The following is a 15804-nucleotide window of genomic DNA, read 5'->3' on the forward strand; positions in this document are numbered from 1 at the left end:
TGATATAATTGCTAAAATCGTGGACTAGCACCAACTAGTTGAAGACCAGCACAACCCCAGCAGCCGGCTATTTGATATCGAGCAATATAATAGAAATTTCTCGAGGTAGTGGATTTGAAATATAATCTCATATCTAATAGTCTACATATAAAAAATGATGTTTGACCGCTGGGTTGCCTTCTCAAGTACTGTAGTTAATTAAAAACTAAAAATAGATTATATAACACGAAGATTGCTGTTAAAATAAAAAACAACAAAATAGAAAGAAAAATCTATTATTTAAATATAATAGATTGCCCATATTTTAATGACTGGACAACCATTATTATTTGCACTATTTTTTTCTGATTGTTTGATTGTTACAAATCAGTGGAAGAAACGCCTAGTAAATTAATTATATTAAGGCGGGTTCGAAGAAAATACTTTATTAATTTATGGGCGAATATTACATAATTAACATGAACCTGACGCGTGTGTGCGTTCATTGGACTAACGCACAAAGACCAGGGCGATGATACTGTTTTCTACAAAATCAGCAAAAAAAACTGATATTTTACAATATTTACAATTTAGAAGTTATTGACCGTTATTTATTGTGCAAGTAATTTTATTAATGTTTTATATTTTGCAAAAATTAAATATTGCAATTATATTTTAATTATTCATTTCAAGCAATGCGGAAATAAAAAAACATTTAATTTTGCCATTATATTATCCAATTATTAATATTATTTTATATAGAACGATATATAAATATATTATGTCTTATATTTCAATTTGTATATTCCTCAAAAATCAAATTAATCTCATACATATAATAAATAATTAGATAAACTCGTATAACTAATGGTTTTAATGAATGAATGAATGAATTTTATTTGATTTTCTTTAATTTCTGAACGTAAACTGGGGCAATTATATGCATTTAATTCTAGTATCGAAATTATCGAAAAGTTGTTTCCTGCTGGGGATCTTAAATCAAAAATCTTTTTAAATTGAGTTCATCAAACGTGATATACAATTCTGGGACTTTTGTCAACTTATAAAAAAACTAGTGGAGCGCATGGCATTGAGCCTTAAGGCAAATTGCTGGAACCTCCCGTACCAAAAATTATTATTTTTTTAAAAACGATTAACATTTTTTAAAAAAACTTATTTAAAAAAAATTAGATTTTTAAGAAACTATATATTTGATAAAAAATTACTTTTTTTGAAAAAAAAAATTATTGAAAAAAATGTTTTCTTTATTTTGGCATATTTTGGAAATTCTCAACTTTTTTTTTCAAAGCAATCGTACTACCTTAACTGCATCGTATTAATATTCTACTAATTATACTTTATTGAACAAAAAAAATGATTTTGAACAAGTAGTATCTTATTCTTATAGTAATTAACATTCAAAGTTAAATTTAACTATATTTGGGTTAAGTTTATAAAACAAATGACTAAATTTTGTGATCTAAAAATCTATTTGTTGCATCGAGCATAAATAGCAAAGTATAATCCATAATCAAAATATAAAATATACAAAAAAACTTATTGCTGAATTTGAAGTCTGTATAACTATTTCAAAATACTGAGATAGAAAATATACAAACAGGTACTGTCATTTGTAAAGTTTTTGAAAAATTGATATGATAATAATGGTAATACCCTTTTTGCTATTGTCGTGTTATAGAAAAGTATTACTAATTATTTCAACCAATTAATTGGCTATAAATGTTTGCCACCCCTGCTCAACAAAATTGTAAACACATCTCTTCATAAATGAAGTCTGCAAGTTACCGACGTCAAGAATCAGTGTATTGATAAACTTTAAGTAGTGAACATCGATCAATTGCAGACGTGATATAGTTATTTGCAAGATGTTAGGAAAGAGCCCTGCTGCTGGCGACGGCCTGCTTCGCTGCAGTGCAACTTGCTGCAGCCGATACTCCAAATAAAGTATTCTGCTACTACGATGCAAGGAGTTTTGCTAGAGAAGGTATTGAACAAAATAATATTTTGTTTTGTTTGTATTAATTATTTTATATTTAACCTATGTATGCCGTGTATAGATAAATATCGAATAATAAAAGATGAAAAAATCTTTCCTAATATTTTTTTGTACTAAAAAGCCTTATAGTGTATTTAATTTGACTCTTCCTAACTTATTATGATGATTTGATTCAAAAACAGTTTTTTTTTAATTGTACGACTTTACTGTAGTACAATTTTTTGTTTTACCAACCGATTTTCCTGTTACCCTTTCGTAGGATAAGTTATATAGTAATTGCAACAAAATCGAAAATATTTTTTTTGCATATCTTAACGTTTCAAAGTTTTCTAAACTTTTTGGCATACTTAAGGAAAAATAGATGTATGTGTTGTCAAGGGGTATTTTTGAATATCGTCAATGATTTTTAGAGCATGGATCAACCGATTTGAATTATTCATTAGGATTTTTATTGCGGTTTTGGAGATACAGAAGTGTTAAAATGATCAAACCCAATTCAGAAAGTTTTAGCAATTTGTCTTAAAACATAATGCCATGTACCATATTAGTCTTTTATTTTATTCAAGAGCTATCTTAGCGAGACGAGCTATAATATGGTCTATTGAGCCTATTTTTGATTAACATAGCTATGTACTGTTATTAGTGCCTCATGAAAATGTATTATAATTACGAGTATGAAAATACGAGTATGATGGCGTTTGTTATACAGCAGTATATTCTCACTGCTTTTATATTTAGGTAGTCACAAAACTGTCAAAACGCTATATACTTATACGAGCGTTTATTTATATTATCGATACTAACAACGGCCAAAATCTAACCTTCAAATGGCACAAATATAAAAATAATATTAGTTTGACTTCACGCCTATTTTGTTTTTAAATTCAACGTCTCAGTACCGATTATTTTAAATTAATTAATGTTACATAATGTTACCGAGAATAGCTTTTACACTTATAATAATATTTTGAACGCCATAAGTATAACCTTGCCTTAAGATCTGTAACCCAGAATAGCCCTTTGTTGTCAATACTCAGTACAATTGCCAATAGCAATAAATATTGTAGGCATAGCTCTATATTTCTTATTATTTCATACAATAAAGATCGGATTGTCTACTTTTTCGCATATCTTTGCTAAATGGACAAATAAAAACGAGTATAGTCTAATATTCATAGTTGTTATCAAAAATTCTTCATCTGGTTATTTTACTAGATACAGTTCTTTTTTAATTTTTTTATTTATTATAAACAATCAGATATACAAATTTCTATAAGCCTATGTGATCCATTAAATATGTCATTTAGAGGTCTCCTCCACTGAAAAGATTCCCCTGTAGATAATCTATGTTAATAAAATAAATCTATATTAATAAATAAACTATTATTAGTAAAATAAACAGAGCTTAAATTAAGTTTGAATTTCAATCTGTCTATTATGAAGATATTTAGTAATTGATTAATAATTTTTTATTTAACAAATGGCTTAAAAGGCAGCCCAGTAGATGTCTAGACATTTTTTAAAATACTCGTGTACTTGAATAGATATATCAAAACATCAGATAAACATTTGCAATTTTTTTCATTTACTTAATTTTTTATACGAAATGTGTAATATCATTCAACTAATTACTTCACTTTGGAATACAATCACATACTCGAATAACTTGAAAAATGTGTTTTCTATTTAATATTTAATTAATATTTTTATCAAACATTTCTACAAGTTATACTCGTAATTCAGTAACAATTGTCGGAAAATATTAGCGATTAAATCATTTTCACAGAATTTGTCAGTGTACAAGGATTTTTATATTCGAATCATATTCTAAATTTTGATATTCATTTTTGTTTATACAACAAATGTATACAACAACTATATGCATTATATTCAGCAATGTAATATTATCATATGATATAAGTACGATTGTGTAATTAAGAAGTTGTATCTAATTCGTGTTATGTCTAAGTCAAGAGTTCATGTTACTAATGATAACGCAGAGTACTCACTCAGATAAAATATATTCTATAACAATTTAAAATTCAAGGAACAGTATTGGATCTTTTGACCATTCAATTAAGTCAAGATCGATTTTTGTCATAAGACGCACAATATTATGATGCTATTATAATCAATTCCAAAAAAATTATTATAACCACAATTGTAGGTTTAATAAAAAATATAGAATTAACGAGATTAATTTATATTCTTTCAATGGCCGCAAACTCAATAAAAAATCAGGGACTTTTACCGGTCAATATTGATCCAGACAAACGAGGCCACTCTCATCATGTCACATGAGTCGTTTTCAAAACTTGTTCGTTATGTTGAAATAAAATAAACATATTATTTAAGTAACTTCTTTCAGAATTTACATATATTATGAAGACTTAATTACTGTATAAATTATATTATGTTTCATATGTTAAACATATTACGTTTATATGATATAAACATAATATGTTTATATCATATACGCGTTATTAATTACCAGTTTTTATATTGGCTATTGGCTCTTAAATGATTGAAAGGTTATTGGAGCATACCATCATAATTTGGTGAATGTTTACTCAATCGTTGATTTAAATATTTTGTTGTAGTTTCATTGTATTCAAAAATAAGGTTTTTGTTCAAAATGTAGATATGTTTTTCATTGGCATGCATGAATATTTTGTCAGAAAAGCGAAGTCGAATAATGCATCAGGCGCCCAATAAATGTGAAAACAGAACTTCATTTAAATAGGACAAGATTGGTTCAATTTCAGTTTTTTTGGGTCGTGATTTTTCAAATCAGTATATGAGTGGCAATTTTTTGAATTAATTAAGATTTAGGTCTTCCCCGTAAGTTAATTATTAGAGTTCTTGCTGTCCAAATTTGACTTACTAGGTTTGATACCCCATCAGTCAGCATGGTGTCAAGCAGTAGTGACATCGGCTTCTACTTGCGAATATAGATCAAAATATATTTCGAAGTGAAAATAGTGTTATTCCGGCATTGCTTCATCAATATGAAAATTATCAGTATTATAGAATTTAAAACCGCTACGTTGCCTTCTTAAAAAAGCCATGTTAACAGTTTGTATCACTCCTAACTCTTGAATAAAATATAATCTTATTTTCTAATAACATAGATGTCACTTTATAGCAGTAATTATGATTATGCTTTACAGAAAACATTTTGTTGTCAAAATGAATCCTATAAACGTTTCAGTTATATATGAGTAAGTTAAATTGACGGAATTAATTGTAAATATTTCATTTCACAACAATCATAAAAAAAATCCCAATTATCAGAAAAATTGCCAAAAATTATTTAACTGGAATTTGATAAGTTCATGTAACTTATTGATAAACTTTTAACATTCGTGCAAATTAAATGCACGCTGTTTCCATTTTGGTTTTGAGTTCTCAGAATTGTTATGTATTACAAACAATGATAAACAAATAAATTATTGCATTCTCAGACCGAAGGCCAATTAATGCAATATTTTCTGATAGACGTGTTCTTGTTTAGCCTGATATCGCGCAAATTTTATTTATTAGCAAGTAATTAAGCTTGAATGTCACTTTGAGCTAAAATCATCGCGAAATGTAATAAATGTTAATGTAAACTTTTGTTAATACAATACTTTACAAAATATAGAATTTTCACACTGAACCATTATAAATACTTATTCTTACTTCATCATTCAAATGCAGAACAATGGAGTAGTAAATATTATCTATAGGAATTATCCACTGAAGGAAGAACACTTGATGAATTTTGATTGAAGTATTACAAATCCTGACATCATGCTCGGTATAAACTCCAAGGTTATCAATTTGGTGATTTCGTTGATAACTATTGGAAATTTTTAAAATATATTTGTGCCGAAATATTTCTGAGATTTTGATTACTCCTTCAATTGCTTTGTGTAATAAAGTAATTATTCATTTAAATAAATATTAAATGCACGAAAACAATTTGATATTTGCACATAACATTTTTCATAATAGATTTCCTGATAAACAATTAACTAAACAATGTATAGGGTCCGTCAGATAACTTTTTTTTTGAAAATGCTATATAAAACTACTGAATATTTTTTCAATCTAAATCTTTTCTATTTGAAAGTGCAATCCTTCTTGTAAGTAATCGAAAATAATTTCATTGAAACAGCTGTTTAACTTTCAAATGGGTGGCAATGAATTCTAAATTGCTGCCAATAAAGAAAAGTTATATGGCGGACTCATTATTAAATAAAATTAATACCTCTTATCAGAACAAAGTATAATACTTGCTGAAGTATAGTGCTGCATATAGCAATTAAGTTTACGTCAAATTGATGGAAAAAATTTGAATAAAATTAATAAATTGATTAAAATTATAGGTCGACAGAATTTAAGAATATTTTAATTAAATTTTCGTTTCTTTATGATGATTTATATTTTTCAGAAACCAAATCTTAGATTTTAAATTGCCGACTTATTTGTAAAACTTTGGAATATCGTGCACATTAAAGGCTTTAATCACAATTTATATACTAACTTTATAAGTTAAAATTGTAACTTTTGTTCAACTTGTATAAATGATTTTTATATGATATTATAATTAACTGTATTAATTAGTTATTTATTTATCTTAGAATGTGGAAAATCACAATGTTTCTCTCAACAAATGATACCAAAATCTAATAATGTACTTTTGCGCCAAACTATTGTAATAAGTATATTAATGTCTATACTGTTTACGCAAAATATTTACCTGTTTTCATGATATCATGCATAAGTATATTTGCCTTACAATTTAGCATTCGTTTAAATAACTGAGAAAAATTAAAATAACAAATATCAAATTTTGAAAACATATTCACAGAATATATAATTAACCTAAATGGGTTTCTGAACTATATTTAACTAAACTTTCAAATTGTTTATATGGTCATGATTCGTACCTCAATAGAAATTGCTTAGCATATTTCAATGGTTATAATAATTGTAATATAAATTTTGAGGGTATTTCTGTATTTTTCAAATATAATTATTTATATAGCTCCGCCACGGTTCCTGTGCGCAGTTGGAGAATTCGGTGCCCACAAGGGATGGTTTGTAATCTAGATTTAGCCGAAAGCCATTTTTATTGTCGTTTCTTTCTTTATATGGCCCAAGCGTAGTCCCTTTGGCGCAGCGGATAGCGCGTTGGACTTCTAATCCAAAGGTCGTGGGTTCGATCCCCACAAGGGATGGTTTGTATTCTTTCTATTTTTAGTCGAAAGCGATTGTATTGTCGTTTCTTTCTTTATATCGCCCAAGCGTAGTCCCTTTGGCGCAGCGGATAGCGCTTTGGACTTCTAATCCAAAGGTCGTGGGTTCGATCCCCACAAGGGATGGTTGTTTGTATTTTTCTTATTTTTAGTCGAAAGCGATTTTTATTGTCGTTTCTTTCTTGATGTTCCCAAGCGTAGTCCCTTTGGCGCAGCGGATAGCGCGTTGGACTTCTAATCCAAAGGTCGTGGGTTCGATCCCCACAAGGGATGGTTTGTATTCTTTCTATTTTTAGTCGAAAGCGATTTTTATTGCCGTTTTTTTCTTGATGTTCCCAAGCGTAGTCCCTTTGGCGCAGCGGATAGCGCGTTGGACTTCTAATCCAAAGGTCGTGGGTTCGATCCCCACAAGGGATGGTTTGTATTCTTTCTATTTTTAGTCGAAAGCGATTTTTATTGTCGTTTCTTTCTTAATACGCCCAAGCGTAGTCCCTTTGGCGCAGCGGATAGCGCGTTGGACTTCTAATCCAAAGGTCGTGGGTTCGATCCCCACAAGGGATGCTTTGTATTCTTTCTATTTTTAGTCGAAAGCGATTTTTATTGTCGTTTCTTTCTTTATATCGCCCAAGCGTAGTCCCTTTGGCGCAGCGGATAGCGCGTTGGACTTCTAATCCAAAGGTCGTGGGTTCGATCCCCACAAGGGATGGTTTGTATTCTTTCTATTTTTAGTCGAAAGCGATTTTTATTGTCGTTTCTTTCTTTATATCGCCCAAGCGTAGTCCCTTTGGCGCAGCGGATAGCGCGTTGGACTTCTAATCCAAAGGTCGTGGGTTCGATCCCCACAAGGGATGGTTTGTATTCTTTCTATTTTTAGTCGAAAGCGATTTTTATTGTCGTTTCTTTCTTGATGTTCCCAAGCGTAGTCCCTTTGGCGCAGCGGATAGCGCGTTGGACTTCTAATCCAAAGGTCGTGGGTTCGATCCCCACAAGGGATGGTTTGTATTCTTTCTATTTTAGTCGAAAGCCATTTTATTGTCGTTTCTTTCTTATATCGCCCAAGCGTAGTCCCTTTGGCGCAGCGGATAGCGCGTTGGACTTCTAATCCAAAGGTCGTGGGTTCGATCCCCACAAGGGATGGTTTGTATTCTTTCTATTTTTAGTCGAAAGCGATTTTTATTGTCGTTTCTTTCTTGATGTTCCCAAGCGTAGTCCCTTTGGCGCAGCGGATAGCGCGTTGGACTTCTAATCCAAAGGTCGTGGGTTCGATCCCCACAAGGGATGGTTTGTATTCTTTCTATTTTTAGTCGAAAGATTTTATTGTCGTTTCTTTCTTTATATCGCCCAAGCGTAGTCCCTTTGGCGCAGCGGATAGCGCGTTGGACTTCTAATCCAAAGGTCGTGGGTTCGATCCCCACAAGGGATGGTTCGTATTCTTTCTATTTTTAGTCGAAAGCGATTTTTATTGTCGTTTCTTTCTTGATGTTCCCAAGCGTAGTCCCTTTGGCGCAGCGGATAGCGCGTTGGACTTCTAATCCAAAGGTCGTGGGTTCGATCCCCACAAGGGATGGTTTGTATTCTTTCTATTTTTAGTCGAAAGCCATTTTTATTGTCGTTTCTTTCTTGATATCGCCCAAGCGTAGTCCCTTTGGCGCAGCGGATAGCGCGTTGGACTTCTAATCCAAAGGTCGTGGGTTCGATCCCCACAAGGGATGGTTTGTATTCTTTCTATTTTTAGTCGAAAGCGATTTTTATTGTCGTTTCTTTCTTGATGTTCCCAAGCGTAGTCCCTTTGGCGCAGCGGATAGCGCGTTGGACTTCTAATCCAAAGGTCGTGGGTTCGATCCCCACAAGGGATGGTTTGTATTCTTTCTATTTTTAGTCGAAAGCGATTTTATTGTCGTTTTTTTTCTTGATGTTCCCAAGCGTAGTCCCTTTGGCGCAGCGGATAGCGCGTTGGACTTCTAATCCAAAGGTCGTGGTTCGATCCCCACAAGGGATGGTTTGTATTCTTTCTATTTTTAGTCGAAAGCCATTTTATTGTCGTTTCTTTCTTTATATCGCCCAAGCGTAGTCCCTTTGGCGCAGCGGATAGCGCGTTGGACTTCTAATCCAAAGGTCGTGGGTTCGATCCCCACAAGGGATGGTTTGTATTTTTCTATTTTTAGTCGAAAGCGATTTTTATTGTCGTTTCTTTCTTGATGTTCCCAAGCGTAGTCCCTTTGGCGCAGCGGATAGCGCGTTGGACTTCTAATCAAAGGTCGTGGGTTCGATCCCCACAAGGGATGGTTTGTATTCTTTCTATTTTTAGTCGAAAGCGATTTTTATTGTCGTTTCTTTCTTTATATCGCCCAAGCGTAGTCCCTTTGGCGCAGCGGATAGCGCGTTGGACTTCTAATCCAAAGGTCGTGGGTTCGATCCCCACAAGGGATGGTTTGTATTCTTTCTATTTTTAGTCGAAAGCGATTTTTATTGTCGTTTCTTTCTTGATGTTCCCAAGCGTAGTCCCTTTGGCGCAGCGGATAGCGCGTTGGACTTCTAATCCAAAGGTCGTGGGTTCGATCCCCACAAGGGATGGTTTGTATTCTTTCTATTTTTAGTCGAAAGCGATTTTTATTGTCGTTTCTTTCTTGATGTTCCCAAGCGTAGTCCCTTTGGCGCAGCGGATAGCGCGTTGGACTTCTAATCCAAAGGTCGTGGGTTCGATCCCCACAAGGGATGGTTTGTATTCTTTCTATTTTTAGTCGAAAGCGATTTTTATTGTCGTTTCTTTCTTATATCGCCCAGCGTAGTCCCTTTGGCGCAGCGGATAGCGCGTTGGACTTCTAATCCAAAGGTCGTGGGTTCGATCCCCACAAGGGATGGTTTGTATTCTTTCTATTTTTAGTCGAAAGCGATTTTATTGTCGTTTCTTTCTTGATGTTCCCAAGCGTAGTCCCTTTGGCGCAGCGGATAGCGCGTTGGACTTCTAATCCAAAGGTCGTGGGTTCGATCCCCACAAGGGATGGTTTGTATTCTTTCTATTTTTAGTCGAAAGCGATTTTTATTGTCGTTTCTTTCTGTATATCCCAAGCGTAGTCCCTTTGGCGCAGCGGATAGCGCGTTGGACTTCTAATCCAAAGGTCGTGGGTTCGATCCCCACAAGGGATGGTTTGTATTCTTTCTATTTTTAGTCGAAAGCGATTTTTATTGTCGTTTTTCTTGATGTTCCCAAGCGTAGTCCCTTGGCGCAGCGGATAGCGCGTTGGACTTCTAATCCAAAGGTCGTGGGTTCGATCCCCACAAGGGGTTTGTATTCTTTCTATTTTTAGTCGAAAGCGATTTTTATTGTCGTTTCTTTCTTGATGTTCCCAAGCGTAGTCCCTTTGGCGCAGCGGATAGCGCGTTGGACTTCTAATCCAAAGGTCGTGGGTTCGATCCCCACAAGGGATGGTTTGTATTCTTTCTATTTTTAGTCGAAAGCCATTTTTATTGTCGTTTCTTTCTTTATATCGCCCAAGCGTAGTCCCTTTGGCGCAGCGGATAGCGCGTTGGACTTCTAATCCAAAGGTCGTGGGTTCGATCCCCACAAGGGATGGTTTGTATTCTTTCTATTTTTAGTCGAAAGCGATTTTTATTGTCGTTTCTTTCTTGATGTTCCCAAGCGTAGTCCCTTTGGCGCAGCGGATAGCGCGTTGGACTTCTAATCCAAAGGTCGTGGGTTCGATCCCACAAGGGATGGTTTGTATTCTTTCTATTTTAGTCGAAAGCGATTTTTATTGTCGTTTCTTTCTTGATATCGCCCAAGCGTAGTCCCTTTGGCGCAGCGGATAGCGCGTTGGACTTCTAATCCAAAGGTCGTGGGTTCGATCCCCACAAGGGATGGTTTGTATTCTTTCTATTTTTAGTCGAAAGCCTTTTTATTGTCGTTTCTTTCTTGATGTTCCCAAGCGTAGTCCCTTTGGCGCAGCGGATAGCGCGTTGGACTTCTAATCCAAAGGTCGTGGGTTCGATCCCCACAAGGGATGGTTTGTATTCTTTCTATTTTTAGTCGAAAGCGATTTTTATTGTCGTTTCTTTCTTGATGTTCCCAAGCGTAGTCCCTTTGGCGCAGCGGATAGCGCGTTGGACTTCTAATCCAAAGGTCGTGGGTTCGATCCCCACAAGGGATGGTTTGTATTCTTTCTATTTTTAGTCGAAAGCCATTTTTATTGTCGTTTCTTTCTTGATGTTCCCAAGCGTAGTCCCTTTGGCGCAGCGGATAGCGCGTTGGACTTCTAATCCAAAGGTCGGGTTCGATCCCCACAAGGATGGTTTGTATTCTTTCTATTTTTAGTCGAAAGCCATTTTTATTGTCGTTTCTTTTTTTGATCGCCCAAGCGTAGTCCCTTTGGCGCAGCGGATAGCGCGTTGGACTTCTAATCCAAAGGTCGTGGGTTCGATCCCCACAAGGATGGTTTGTATTCTTCTATTTTTAGTCGAAAGCGATTTTATTGTCGTTTCTTTCTTGATGTTCCCAAGCGTAGTCCCTTTGGCGCAGCGGATAGCGCGTTGGACTTCTAATCCAAAGGTCGTGGGTTCGATCCCACAAGGGATGGTTTGTATTCTTTCTATTTTTAGTCGAAAGCCATTTTTATTGTCGTTCTTTCTTGATGCGCCCAAGCGTAGTCCCTTTGGCGCAGCGGATAGCGCGTTGGACTTCTAATCCAAAGGTCGTGGGTTCGATCCCACAAGGGATGGTTTGTATTCTTTCTATTTTTAGTCGAAAGCGATTTTATTGTCGTTTCTTTCTTGATGTTCCAAGCGTAGTCCCTTTGGCGCAGCGGATAGCGCGTTGGACTTCTAATCCAAAGGTCGTGGGTTCGATCCCCACAAGGGATGGTTTGTATTCTTTCTATTTTTAGTCGAAAGCGATTTTTATTGTCGTTTCTTTCTTGATGTTCCCAAGCGTAGTCCCTTTGGCGCAGCGGATAGCGCGTTGGACTTCTAATCCAAAGGTCGTGGGTTCGATCCCCACAAGGGATGGTTGTTGTATTCTTTTATTTTAGTCGAAAGCCATTTTTATTGTCGTTTCTTTCTTTATATCGCCAAGCGTAGTCCCTTTGGCGCAGCGGATAGCGCGTTGGACTTCTAATCCAAAGGTCGTGGGTTCGATCCCCACAAGGGATGGTTTGTATTCTTTCTATTTTAGTCGAAAGCGATTTTTATTGTCGTTTCTTTCTTGATGTTCCCAAGCGTAGTCCCTTTGGCGCAGCGGATAGCGCGTTGGACTTCTAATCCAAAGGTCGTGGGTTCGATCCCCACAAGGGATGGTTTGTATTCTTTCTATTTTTAGTCGAAAGCCATTTTTATTGTCGTTTCTTTCTTGATATCGCCCAAGCGTAGTCCCTTTGGCGCAGCGGATAGCGCGTTGGACTTCTAATCCAAAGGTCGTGGGTTCGATCCCCACAAGGATGGTTTGTATTCTTTCTATTTTTAGTCGAAAGCGATTTTTATTGTCGTTTCTTTCTTGATGTTCCAAGCGTAGTCCCTTTGGCGCAGCGGATAGCGCGTTGGACTTCTAATCCAAAGGTCGTGGGTTCGATCCCCACAAGGGATGGTTTGTATTCTTTCTATTTTTAGTCGTTTCTTTCTTATATCGCCCAAGCGTAGTCCCTTTGGCGCAGCGGATAGCGCGTTGGACTTCTAATCCAAAGGTCGTGGGTTCGATCCCCACAAGGGATGGTTTGTATTCTTTCTATTTTTAGTCGAAAGCGATTTTTATTGTCGTTTCTTTCTTGATGTTCCCAAGCGTAGTCCCTTTGGCGCAGCGGATAGCGCGTTGGACTTCTAATCCAAAGGTCGTGGGTTCGATCCCCACAAGGGATGGTTTGTATTCTTTCTATTTTTAGTCGAAAGCGATTTTTATTGTCGTTTCTTTCTTGATGTTCCCAAGCGTAGTCCCTTTGGCGCAGCGGATAGCGCGTTGGACTTCTAATCCAAAGGTCGTGGGTTCGATCCCCACAAGGGATGGTTTGTATTCTTTCTATTTTTAGTCGAAAGCCATTTTTATTGTCGTTTCTTTCTTTATATCGCCCAAGCGTAGTCCCTTTGGCGCAGCGGATAGCGCGTTGGACTTCTAATCCAAAGGTCGTGGGTTCGATCCCCACAAGGGATGGTTTGTATTTTTCTATTTTTAGTCGAAAGCGATTTTTATTGTCGTTTCTTTCTTGATGTTCCCAAGCGTAGTCCCTTTGGCGCAGCGGATAGCGCGTTGGACTTCTAATCCAAAGGTCGTGGGTTCTATTTTTAGTCGAAAGCCATTTTTGTTGTCGTTTCTTTCTTGATGCGCCCAAGCGTAGTCCCTTTGGCGCAGCGGATAGCGCGTTGGACTTCTAATCCAAAGGTCGTGGGTTCGATCCCCACAAGGGATGGTTTGTATTCTTTCTATTTTAGTCGAAAGCGATTTTATTGTCGTTTCTTTCTAGATGTTCCAAGCGTAGTCCCTTTGGCGCAGCGGATAGCGCGTTGGACTTCTAATCCAAAGGTCGTGGGTTCGATCCCACAAGGGATGGTTTGTATTCTTTTTATTTTTAGTCGAAAGCGATTTTTATTGTCGTTTCTTTCTTGATGTTCCAAGCGTAGTCCCTTTGGCGCAGCGGATAGCGCGTTGGACTTCTAATCCAAAGGTCGTGGGTTCGATCCCCACAAGGGATGGTTTGTATTCTTTCTATTTTTAGTCGAAAGCCATTTTTATTGTCGTTTCTTTCTTTATATCGTCCAAGCGTAGTCCCTTTGGCGCAGCGGATAGCGCGTTGGACTTCTAATCCAAAGGTCGTGGGTGGGTTCGATCCCCACAAGGGATGGTTTGTATTCTTTCTATTTTTAGTCGAAAGCGATTTTTATTGTCGTTTCTTTCTTGATGTTCCCAAGCGTAGTCCCTTTGGCGCAGCGGATAGCGCGTTGGACTTCTAATCCAAAGGTCGTGGGTTCGATCCCCACAAGGGATGGTTTGTATTCTTTCTTTTTTAGTCGAAAGCCATTTTTCTTGTCGTTTCTTTCTTTATATCGCCCAAGCGTAGTCCCTTTGGCGCAGCGGATAGCGCGTTGGACTTCTAATCCAAAGGTCGTGGGTTCGATCCCCACAAGGGATGGTTTGTATTCTTTCTATTTTTAGTCGAAAGCGATTTTTATTGTCGTTTCTTTCTTGATGTTCCCAAGCGTAGTCCCTTTGGCGCAGCGGATAGCGCGTTGGACTTCTAATCCAAAGGTCGTGGGTTCGATCCCCACAAGGGATGGTTTGTATTCTTTCTATTTTTAGTCGAAAGCCATTTTTATTGTCGTTTCTTTCTTTATATTGCCCAAGCGTAGTCCCTTTGGCGCAGCGGATAGCGCGTTGGACTTCTAATCCAAAGGTCGTGGGTTCGATCCCCACAAGGGATGGTTTGTATTCTATCTATTTTTAGTCGAAAGCGATTTTTATTGTCGTTTCTTTCTTGATGTTCCCAAGCGTAGTCCCTTTGGCGCAGCGGATAGCGCGTTGGACTTCTAATCCAAAGGTCGTGGGTTCGATCCCCACAAGGGATGGTTTGTACTCTTTCTATTTTTAGTCGAAAGCCATTTTTGTTGTCGTTTCTTTCTTGATGCGCCCAAGCGTAGTCCCTTTGGCGCAGCGGATAGCGCGTTGGACTTCTAATCCAAAGGTCGTGGGTTCGATCCCCACAAAGGATGTTTTGTATTCTTTCTATTTTTAGTCGAAAGCGATTTTTATTGTCGTTTCTTTCTTGATGTTCCCAAGCGTAGTCCCTTTGGCGCAGCGGATAGCGCGTTGGACTTCTAATCCAAAGGTCGTGGGTTCGATCCCCACAAGGGATGGTTTGTATTCTTTTTATTTTTAGTCGAAAGCGATTTTTATTGTCGTTTCTTTCTTGATGTTCCCAAGCGTAGTCCCTTTGGCGCAGCGGATAGCGCGTTGGACTTCTAATCCAAAGGTCGTGGGTTCGATCCCCACAAGGGATGGTTTGTATTCTTTCTATTTTTAGTCGAAAGCCATTTTTATTGTCGTTTCTTTCTTTATATCGCCCAAGCGTAGTCCCTTTGGCGCAGCGGATAGCGCGTTGGACTTCTAATCCAAAGGTCGTGGGTTCGATCCCCACAAGGGATGGTTTGTATTCTTTCTATTTTCAGTCGAAAGCCATTTTTATTGTCGTTTCTTTCTTTATATCGCCCAAGCGTAGTCCCTTTGGCGCAGCGGATAGCGCGTTGGACTTCTAATCCAAAGGTCGTGGGTTCGATCCCCACAAGGGATGGTTTGTATTCTTTCTATTTTTAGTCGAAAGCGATTTTTATTGTCGTTTCTTTCTTGATGTTCCCAAGCGTAGTCCCTTTGGCGCAGCGGATAGCGCGTTGGACTTCTAATCCAAAGGTCGTGGGTTCGATCCCCACAAGGGATGGTTTGTATTCTTTCTATTTTTAGTCGAAAGCCATTTTTATTGTCGTTTCTTTCTTTATATCGCCCAAGCGTAGTCCCTTTGGCGCAGCGGATAGCGCGTTGGACTTCTAATCCAAAGGTCGTGGGTTCGATCCCCACAAGGAATGGTTTGTATTCTT

General features: G+C 36.9%; 1 protein-coding gene and 59 non-coding genes across 60 annotated transcripts in view; all 60 read left to right on the forward strand.

Annotated features, from left to right (window-relative positions):
• The window catches only part of LOC113368164 (chitinase-like protein Idgf4), a 93983-nt gene that overhangs the window by 70031 nt on the left and 8148 nt on the right, over window positions 1-15804 (forward strand). The window lies entirely within an intron of this gene.
• Window positions 7149-7221, forward strand: Trnar-ucu. The gene has a single exon. It is a non-coding gene; the product is annotated as a tRNA-Arg (tRNA).
• On the forward strand, window positions 7293-7365 carry Trnar-ucu. The gene has a single exon. It is a non-coding gene; the product is annotated as a tRNA-Arg (tRNA).
• Trnar-ucu lies at window positions 7440-7512 on the forward strand. Its single transcript has one exon. It is a non-coding gene; the product is annotated as a tRNA-Arg (tRNA).
• Window positions 7584-7656, forward strand: Trnar-ucu. Its single transcript has one exon. It is a non-coding gene; the product is annotated as a tRNA-Arg (tRNA).
• Trnar-ucu lies at window positions 7728-7800 on the forward strand. The gene has a single exon. It is a non-coding gene; the product is annotated as a tRNA-Arg (tRNA).
• On the forward strand, window positions 7873-7945 carry Trnar-ucu. Its single transcript has one exon. It is a non-coding gene; the product is annotated as a tRNA-Arg (tRNA).
• Trnar-ucu lies at window positions 8018-8090 on the forward strand. Its single transcript has one exon. It is a non-coding gene; the product is annotated as a tRNA-Arg (tRNA).
• On the forward strand, window positions 8162-8234 carry Trnar-ucu. Its single transcript has one exon. It is a non-coding gene; the product is annotated as a tRNA-Arg (tRNA).
• On the forward strand, window positions 8304-8376 carry Trnar-ucu. The gene has a single exon. It is a non-coding gene; the product is annotated as a tRNA-Arg (tRNA).
• On the forward strand, window positions 8448-8520 carry Trnar-ucu. The gene has a single exon. It is a non-coding gene; the product is annotated as a tRNA-Arg (tRNA).
• Window positions 8590-8662, forward strand: Trnar-ucu. Its single transcript has one exon. It is a non-coding gene; the product is annotated as a tRNA-Arg (tRNA).
• Window positions 8734-8806, forward strand: Trnar-ucu. The gene has a single exon. It is a non-coding gene; the product is annotated as a tRNA-Arg (tRNA).
• Trnar-ucu lies at window positions 8879-8951 on the forward strand. Its single transcript has one exon. It is a non-coding gene; the product is annotated as a tRNA-Arg (tRNA).
• On the forward strand, window positions 9023-9095 carry Trnar-ucu. The gene has a single exon. It is a non-coding gene; the product is annotated as a tRNA-Arg (tRNA).
• On the forward strand, window positions 9167-9238 carry Trnar-ucu. The gene has a single exon. It is a non-coding gene; the product is annotated as a tRNA-Arg (tRNA).
• On the forward strand, window positions 9310-9382 carry Trnar-ucu. Its single transcript has one exon. It is a non-coding gene; the product is annotated as a tRNA-Arg (tRNA).
• Window positions 9453-9524, forward strand: Trnar-ucu. The gene has a single exon. It is a non-coding gene; the product is annotated as a tRNA-Arg (tRNA).
• On the forward strand, window positions 9597-9669 carry Trnar-ucu. Its single transcript has one exon. It is a non-coding gene; the product is annotated as a tRNA-Arg (tRNA).
• On the forward strand, window positions 9741-9813 carry Trnar-ucu. Its single transcript has one exon. It is a non-coding gene; the product is annotated as a tRNA-Arg (tRNA).
• Trnar-ucu lies at window positions 9885-9957 on the forward strand. Its single transcript has one exon. It is a non-coding gene; the product is annotated as a tRNA-Arg (tRNA).
• Trnar-ucu lies at window positions 10028-10100 on the forward strand. The gene has a single exon. It is a non-coding gene; the product is annotated as a tRNA-Arg (tRNA).
• Window positions 10171-10243, forward strand: Trnar-ucu. The gene has a single exon. It is a non-coding gene; the product is annotated as a tRNA-Arg (tRNA).
• Window positions 10314-10386, forward strand: Trnar-ucu. Its single transcript has one exon. It is a non-coding gene; the product is annotated as a tRNA-Arg (tRNA).
• On the forward strand, window positions 10455-10528 carry Trnar-ucu. The gene has a single exon. It is a non-coding gene; the product is annotated as a tRNA-Arg (tRNA).
• Window positions 10596-10668, forward strand: Trnar-ucu. Its single transcript has one exon. It is a non-coding gene; the product is annotated as a tRNA-Arg (tRNA).
• Trnar-ucu lies at window positions 10741-10813 on the forward strand. The gene has a single exon. It is a non-coding gene; the product is annotated as a tRNA-Arg (tRNA).
• Trnar-ucu lies at window positions 10885-10956 on the forward strand. The gene has a single exon. It is a non-coding gene; the product is annotated as a tRNA-Arg (tRNA).
• Trnar-ucu lies at window positions 11028-11100 on the forward strand. The gene has a single exon. It is a non-coding gene; the product is annotated as a tRNA-Arg (tRNA).
• Window positions 11171-11243, forward strand: Trnar-ucu. The gene has a single exon. It is a non-coding gene; the product is annotated as a tRNA-Arg (tRNA).
• On the forward strand, window positions 11315-11387 carry Trnar-ucu. Its single transcript has one exon. It is a non-coding gene; the product is annotated as a tRNA-Arg (tRNA).
• Window positions 11600-11671, forward strand: Trnar-ucu. The gene has a single exon. It is a non-coding gene; the product is annotated as a tRNA-Arg (tRNA).
• On the forward strand, window positions 11741-11812 carry Trnar-ucu. The gene has a single exon. It is a non-coding gene; the product is annotated as a tRNA-Arg (tRNA).
• Trnar-ucu lies at window positions 11883-11954 on the forward strand. The gene has a single exon. It is a non-coding gene; the product is annotated as a tRNA-Arg (tRNA).
• On the forward strand, window positions 12024-12096 carry Trnar-ucu. Its single transcript has one exon. It is a non-coding gene; the product is annotated as a tRNA-Arg (tRNA).
• Window positions 12168-12240, forward strand: Trnar-ucu. The gene has a single exon. It is a non-coding gene; the product is annotated as a tRNA-Arg (tRNA).
• On the forward strand, window positions 12312-12384 carry Trnar-ucu. The gene has a single exon. It is a non-coding gene; the product is annotated as a tRNA-Arg (tRNA).
• Window positions 12455-12527, forward strand: Trnar-ucu. The gene has a single exon. It is a non-coding gene; the product is annotated as a tRNA-Arg (tRNA).
• Window positions 12600-12671, forward strand: Trnar-ucu. The gene has a single exon. It is a non-coding gene; the product is annotated as a tRNA-Arg (tRNA).
• Window positions 12742-12814, forward strand: Trnar-ucu. The gene has a single exon. It is a non-coding gene; the product is annotated as a tRNA-Arg (tRNA).
• On the forward strand, window positions 12867-12939 carry Trnar-ucu. Its single transcript has one exon. It is a non-coding gene; the product is annotated as a tRNA-Arg (tRNA).
• Trnar-ucu lies at window positions 13011-13083 on the forward strand. Its single transcript has one exon. It is a non-coding gene; the product is annotated as a tRNA-Arg (tRNA).
• Window positions 13155-13227, forward strand: Trnar-ucu. Its single transcript has one exon. It is a non-coding gene; the product is annotated as a tRNA-Arg (tRNA).
• Trnar-ucu lies at window positions 13300-13372 on the forward strand. The gene has a single exon. It is a non-coding gene; the product is annotated as a tRNA-Arg (tRNA).
• On the forward strand, window positions 13556-13628 carry Trnar-ucu. Its single transcript has one exon. It is a non-coding gene; the product is annotated as a tRNA-Arg (tRNA).
• Trnar-ucu lies at window positions 13697-13768 on the forward strand. Its single transcript has one exon. It is a non-coding gene; the product is annotated as a tRNA-Arg (tRNA).
• On the forward strand, window positions 13839-13911 carry Trnar-ucu. The gene has a single exon. It is a non-coding gene; the product is annotated as a tRNA-Arg (tRNA).
• Trnar-ucu lies at window positions 13984-14060 on the forward strand. The gene has a single exon. It is a non-coding gene; the product is annotated as a tRNA-Arg (tRNA).
• On the forward strand, window positions 14132-14204 carry Trnar-ucu. Its single transcript has one exon. It is a non-coding gene; the product is annotated as a tRNA-Arg (tRNA).
• Window positions 14276-14348, forward strand: Trnar-ucu. The gene has a single exon. It is a non-coding gene; the product is annotated as a tRNA-Arg (tRNA).
• On the forward strand, window positions 14420-14492 carry Trnar-ucu. The gene has a single exon. It is a non-coding gene; the product is annotated as a tRNA-Arg (tRNA).
• Window positions 14565-14637, forward strand: Trnar-ucu. The gene has a single exon. It is a non-coding gene; the product is annotated as a tRNA-Arg (tRNA).
• Window positions 14709-14781, forward strand: Trnar-ucu. Its single transcript has one exon. It is a non-coding gene; the product is annotated as a tRNA-Arg (tRNA).
• Trnar-ucu lies at window positions 14853-14925 on the forward strand. The gene has a single exon. It is a non-coding gene; the product is annotated as a tRNA-Arg (tRNA).
• Trnar-ucu lies at window positions 14997-15069 on the forward strand. The gene has a single exon. It is a non-coding gene; the product is annotated as a tRNA-Arg (tRNA).
• On the forward strand, window positions 15141-15213 carry Trnar-ucu. Its single transcript has one exon. It is a non-coding gene; the product is annotated as a tRNA-Arg (tRNA).
• Trnar-ucu lies at window positions 15286-15358 on the forward strand. Its single transcript has one exon. It is a non-coding gene; the product is annotated as a tRNA-Arg (tRNA).
• Window positions 15431-15503, forward strand: Trnar-ucu. The gene has a single exon. It is a non-coding gene; the product is annotated as a tRNA-Arg (tRNA).
• On the forward strand, window positions 15575-15647 carry Trnar-ucu. Its single transcript has one exon. It is a non-coding gene; the product is annotated as a tRNA-Arg (tRNA).
• Window positions 15720-15792, forward strand: Trnar-ucu. Its single transcript has one exon. It is a non-coding gene; the product is annotated as a tRNA-Arg (tRNA).

The sequence above is a fragment of the Ctenocephalides felis genome, unplaced genomic scaffold (genome assembly GCF_003426905.1).
Source record: "Ctenocephalides felis isolate EL2017-DRISC unplaced genomic scaffold, ASM342690v1 CF-g0.4_SCAFFOLD_01170, whole genome shotgun sequence".
In the NCBI taxonomy this organism is placed as follows: Eukaryota; Metazoa; Arthropoda; class Insecta; order Siphonaptera; family Pulicidae; genus Ctenocephalides; species Ctenocephalides felis.